Here is a 6174-nt window from a genome sequence, read left to right on the forward strand (position 1 = left end):
ATCTTCTTTTAATGTTTTCTGCATCATTCAACACTTTGCGCAGAGAATCTTTCAATAACGAAAGTCAAGGTCTGAATTTTTCTTCAGTTCCCCCAGCTTGAGAAATGCTGAGCATGTTCTTCCCTTTTGGTTTTCTGACTCCAGATTTTTGCACATTTTGTTGTAATATTTGTCTTTATCTTCTCGAGCTGATCTTTGAAATTTTCTGTTCCACTCTTGGACCTCCTCATTTCTTCCATTTACTTTAGCATCTCTATGCTGGAGAGCAAGTTTCAGTGTCTCTTCTGACACCAATTTTAACCTTTTGTTTCTTCCTTGTCTTCTTAATGACTTTTTGCTTTCTTCCTGTATGATGTTCTTGATGTCATCCCACAACTCTTCTGGCCTTTGGTCTTTAGTATTTAGTGTATCAAATCTGTTCTTCAGATGATCTCTGAATTCAGGTGGGATATATTCAAGGTCATATTTTGTTTAGTCTGCTCAGCCTCATAGCAACCTTGAATACAGTTTTGAAAGCAGCTGGTGAACTTGAACCACTGACTGGGATGGCACTTAACAACAACAACATCTCCTAACTGCAGAGGCTCACATGTACTCTGCCCCAGAGCAAATGAATGCAAAACTGTTCTCCTCCTGGATCCATGAGAGGATATTCCATGGAATTCAAACATTACCCTGGTTTAGGACAACACGAATGAACTCACACTATCATCAGAAGATGTTAGCCAGCAGGGAAAATCTGTCTTGCTTATGAGACTCAGGCCAAGACTGCGCAAAGACAGTTTTGTGAGTCAGTTAGTCAGAATGATCTCAGTAGGTATATCATATCTGGGCCTCTCAAACTTTGCCAAAAGTCTATGCTCTAAATCACCCCAAACCATGGAGATGACTGAGCACATTAATAGACAATCAATCAAGGGATAGGTGTAAACAGATGTTGGAAAGGAACAAAGCAGCGCTAGACTGAAATACACATCTCAGGCAGGCAGTCTGGGGTCTCAGCACAGCAGTACCACAGGAATAAATTTATCACTTCCACTGTCTATTTTTTCAGACTTGTTTAAATCTAAAAATGTTGCTCTATTATCACTTTTACTAAAAAAAAAAAAAAAAAAAAATTCCAGATAAAAGATATTTCATCATTTTTAGAAGTTGATATAGTTTTAATTACTAGATAACATGCATTGCTAATAAAAAAAACAAATTGAAGTTTTGCCTCTGGATTAATGTTACTATCCTTCCAAAGAGCTGTGAAAATGTAATACATTTATCCCATGCAAAAGACAAGAGGCTTAGGCAGATAAAAGATAGGTCGAATTTAAGCACAGGCATTATTTTAGAGAGACAAGAATGCGCCTACAACTTGTGAAGGAAGTGGAGGAGTCCTGAATACAATTTGGCTTTCCTTTATACATCCTTCAATCAAGCATGTTAGCTGTATGCCTGGTTCAAGTGTTTAAGTAGCTAAATTGGGGACTTGTTACAATATGCTTACTCTGAGTCTTGTTTCCCAGTCTCATGACTGACAAACCTTCTGGCCTTTACAACAGTTCCTTTTTTGAAGCCCTTATTGTTGTTGGCACTGTGGGTTATGCTGGGCTGCAAAGGTAGTTTGAACCACAAGGTTGGTGGTTTAAGCTTACCAGCTGCTCTTCAGAAACACTATCCAGGGTCACTATGGTTTGGAACCAACTTGCCAGCACTTAACAACAGCTTAACAACAAGTCTTATAGGGTTTCTGAAGAGTGGCTGTTGGGTTTGAACCACCAACTTTGCAGTTCAAACTGACATTGCCTTCCATTGTTTACCTACAGCATCACACCAGGACCCCCTACTGTAGTTGTTAAGTTGATCAGTGCTTTCAAGTCAGTTCTGACTCATAGCGACCCTGTCTAGGGTTTCCAAGAAGCAGCTGGTCAGTTTGAACTGTCAGCATCATGGTTAGCAGTCACGTGCCTATCCTACAGTGCCAAATGAGGACTCCTATTGTTGTTGTTCTTAAGTGCTGTCAAGTCAGCTCTGACTCATAGTGATCCTGTATAAGATTTCCAAGGAGTGGCTGGTAAATTTGCACCACTAACCTTGTGGTTCAAACTGTTCAGTGCTTACCATACAGCACCACACCAGGACACCAAGACTCCTATTATTATTGTTGTTAAGTGCCTTTGAATCGATTACAACTCTGTATAGGAGTCTTGGAGTAGCTGGTGGGTTTGATCTACTGACCTTGTGGTTCACAGTCCAGTGCTGATCCTACAGTGCCACACCAAAAATCCTTTTGTTGTTGATATGTGCCGTAGAGTCGATTCTGACTCATAGCGACCCTGTACAGGGTTTCTGAGGCTGTAAATCTTTATGGGAGCAGAAAGCCTCTTCTTTCTCCCGCGGAACAGCTGGTAGTTTCGAACTGCTGACAATGAGATTAGATTAGCAGCCCAATTCGTAACTACTGCGCTACCAGAGCTCCTTTAGGGTATCATTATTGCTGAGGTTGTCTAATATTCTGCTGAAAGCTGGGAGCATGCATAAATATGGTTTCCTTGAATCTTGTTTTTCAAGTTTACTAATTACTTACTAACTTTATTTCCCCTTACAACAGCTTCCCCAGTCACCCACCCTTCTTCTCAGATCTTTCTCATTGCTGAGATTGGCTTGTTTCTGCTGATACAAAATGAGAGCTGACTAGAGAGTGACTTGAGCCTCTCTTTCTTTCTCTATTCTACCTGCCAAACAAGGGGACACAGTAATGATTTTCTTTTTTTTCAGTGTTTTCAAAAGCTTCCCTCTAGCTAGCAGGAACATGAAATAATCTGTCATATGTGACCCCGTGAAATTGGTCCATCTGTGGTTTTAGGGAGGTTTTCTCCACCTTTGTAGTATTTTAGCACACATATAATGATTACTGTTCAACATCCAAAAGGACCTTTCACAGATATCCAGACTCCTAATGCGCTGGACTGCAAAGTCAGCTTGAACTACAAGGTTGGTGGTCCAAGGTCACTAGAAACCCTAAACAGAGTTGCTATGGGTCAGAACGGACTCCATGGCACTTAACAACAACAATAACAACAATTCTCTCCTTACAGAGTCCTGGTGTGGTGTTGTGAGATAAAGCACTGAAATGCAAAGTTAGTTTGAACTGCAAAGTTATCAGTTCAAGCTCACTAGCTGCTCCTTGGAAACCCTATACAGGGTTGCCATGAGTCACAACTGACTGGACAGCACTTAAAAGCAACAACAACAATTCACTCTATATGGAGTCCTGGTGTGGTGTTGTGGGGTAAAGCACTGCACCACAAACTTGGTTTAAACTACAAGGTCAGTGGTTCAAATTCACCAGCCAGTCCTCTGAATCCCTTTACAGGGATGCTATGAGTCAGGACTGACTGGACATCAGTTAACAACAACACCAACAGCAATTGTCTCTATGTGGAGTTCTGATGTGGTTGCAGGTCAATGCGCTGGATTGCAAGGCCAGTTGGAACTATAAGATCAGTGGTTCAAGTTCACCAGAAGCTTCCTGGAAACCCTATAAAGGGTTGCTATGAGTTGGAACCAACTTGACAGCACTTAACAACAATTCTGTCTATATAAAGAGCTCTTTTGTTGCTGTAGGATAAGCTCTCTCTTCACCGCTTGTAATTCATTATTATTCTTTTCTGTGAATTCTTATTGCTTTAATCACCATGTTGTTGTCGTTGTTAAACGACTTTGAGTCAATTCTGACCCATAGTATTGCTGTATAGGGTTTCCAAGGAGCAGATGGTGAGCTTGAACCACTGACTTTGCAGTTCAAAAGACTTTACAGTCTGATGCATTAGCCCACAGTACCACACCAGGACTCCTTAATCACCAAAGACTCCTGGATACATCTTCTCAATATTGGAGGAGTGCCAGTCTCCAACTGCTTTTACCTTTTCTGTAAGCAATAAAGTAGTGCAATCGTATGGTTCACCTCATTTCTTTCTTTGTTCACTATCTTTTGCTTCATATTATTCAATATCTTAAATCTACTGTTTTGCTATTTTAGCCATATGTTTCAGTTGTTTGGAATAGAGGGGCAAATTCAGCTCTCATATTTTGTCACAAGCAGAAATTTGTATATATGGCTCTGAATTCTAAAAGAAAATCATTTTTCATGGTTGCTTCCAGTAAAATTATTTATTATTATTATTATTAGCAATTAATTATGCAGTTAGAAAGAAGCCCTGGTTCCATGATGGGTTATGAGTTGAACTATTCACTATAAGGCCAGCAGTTTGAATACTCCAGTAGCTCCGCAGGAGAAAGATAAAACTTTCTGTTCCTGTCACAGCCTTGCAAATCCTATGCATGGTGACTATGAGCTGAAACTGACTTAAGTGCACAGAACCAATATTTCTATCACCATTACCACCATGCAGTTAGACGAGTTTGCTTTTCTTGTCGCATTTTAATGAGGGGAGAGTAATTTGAGGACCAGAATATACAACAAAAGCCTCACATCTGCTTTAGTTTTTGCTATGGGGCCAGTGACTGATTATTTTATTTATGTGAGCATTAAAGTTCTAGTCCTTATTATCTAGGCTTTTTGTAGGAGTGAATTAGCTCTCTATACTAGTGCCCCATCCAAGAGTATACTCACAACTCTGGATTTGAATATACTCTTTAATACCTGTAAATTTCTCTTTGTTTGTTTAATGGTCATCTGTGCATAAATAAATTATTTTATTTTTATTTTAACCAGCAAATAAACTTAGAGTTTCAGACATAGAAAAATAAAAATCAACTCTGACTGCTGTACTTACAATTTTTAAAATTCTGCTATAATATTTGTATATTGGGTGTCTATAAAATATTTTATTTGAAGATTATGTATGAAGATTAAGGGAAATTTTTTGGATATACAGAACATTAGGCCACATAAAAAAAAACATAAGAAAAATTTCTACTGAAAAATAGTCAGTGTGCCTGAGAGTTGTGTAAATGTATACAGAAAGAGCTAAAAGTAGTCCTTGAAAGTTGCTTTCGGGGACATAGTTTTGTTGAAGAACATGAAATAGAAAAGGGAAGTAGAGACACTTCAAGGCACAATAAAATCACCAAAGAAGAAAGATGGAAATAGAAAGAATGATATGTATGTGGCAATAGCTAGACTAAAGTTGTTGGTATGGAGAAGTTATATTAGATAAAAGTAGTAGATGAGGCTTGACATGATGTGCTCTATTTTATGTGGGCTAAAAGGCAGAAAATCAAAGACCATGAAATCAAATTATTCAGATCCTAACTTCTTAAGGATCTGAAACTAGCTTAATTAGTACATTTAAAGCAATACTAATGCTTTTATCCCAAATAGGAAACAAAGCTTGATGATGTTACTATATGTATCTTCATAGCAAGTTGAGTTTCAAATACTGCAAAATGTCTCTGGGTCTAAGACATTTGATTTTATAAATGTCAGCATAATTATAAAATAATTGGGCAAAGATAAATCTCCCTGAAAACAAATAAATAAGATGAAAATTATATTCAAAAACAAAGAATATAAAAAAAAATTAATTGGAGCATCAGAAAGAAAAAAAGAAAATTATGTGACATATTTCACACCTAGGTAGACACTTACTAGATAGCTGTTTTATTGTATAAGAACTTTCAACATAATTGTTTGTACTCTTTCATAAATGGACTTGGAATTTTTATAGAGTTAATACTTTATGTCCAAAAATATAAAAGGACTCAGATACAAATATGCATAACATTAAAGTTATTAAATATGTATGTTCCTAATTATAAACAAGAATTGCATTTTTCTGTGAAGAGTTCAGCCTAAGCCTCACCTCCCTGCTGGAAGACTCAACACCTCATATCATTCCATCTCCTCTCAACTCCTACTTTTCATGAAGTGTTAGACAACTTACTGAAATATTTAATGATTGTTTGCTGTTTTTTCTAATTTTACATTTTAAAGGTATTTTTTATTATTATTACTAATCCCAAAGTGCTAAGTAAATTCCCTGGGAGTAATCATCAAACATAACCTCCTACTTAGTTTCTACAGCACATAGGACAGAAAGAAACCGTAAGCATCTCAAGCATATTTGCTCTGTTGCTGTCTGGTTGACTGGTTGTTGACTGAGTTATTGTGTATTGTATTAGACCACAAATAAGAGGTGATATCTCAAGCATATTTGCTCT

The sequence above is a fragment of the Chrysochloris asiatica genome, unplaced genomic scaffold (assembly GCF_000296735.1).
Source record: "Chrysochloris asiatica unplaced genomic scaffold, ChrAsi1.0 scaffold00093, whole genome shotgun sequence".
In the NCBI taxonomy this organism is placed as follows: domain Eukaryota; kingdom Metazoa; phylum Chordata; class Mammalia; order Afrosoricida; family Chrysochloridae; genus Chrysochloris; species Chrysochloris asiatica.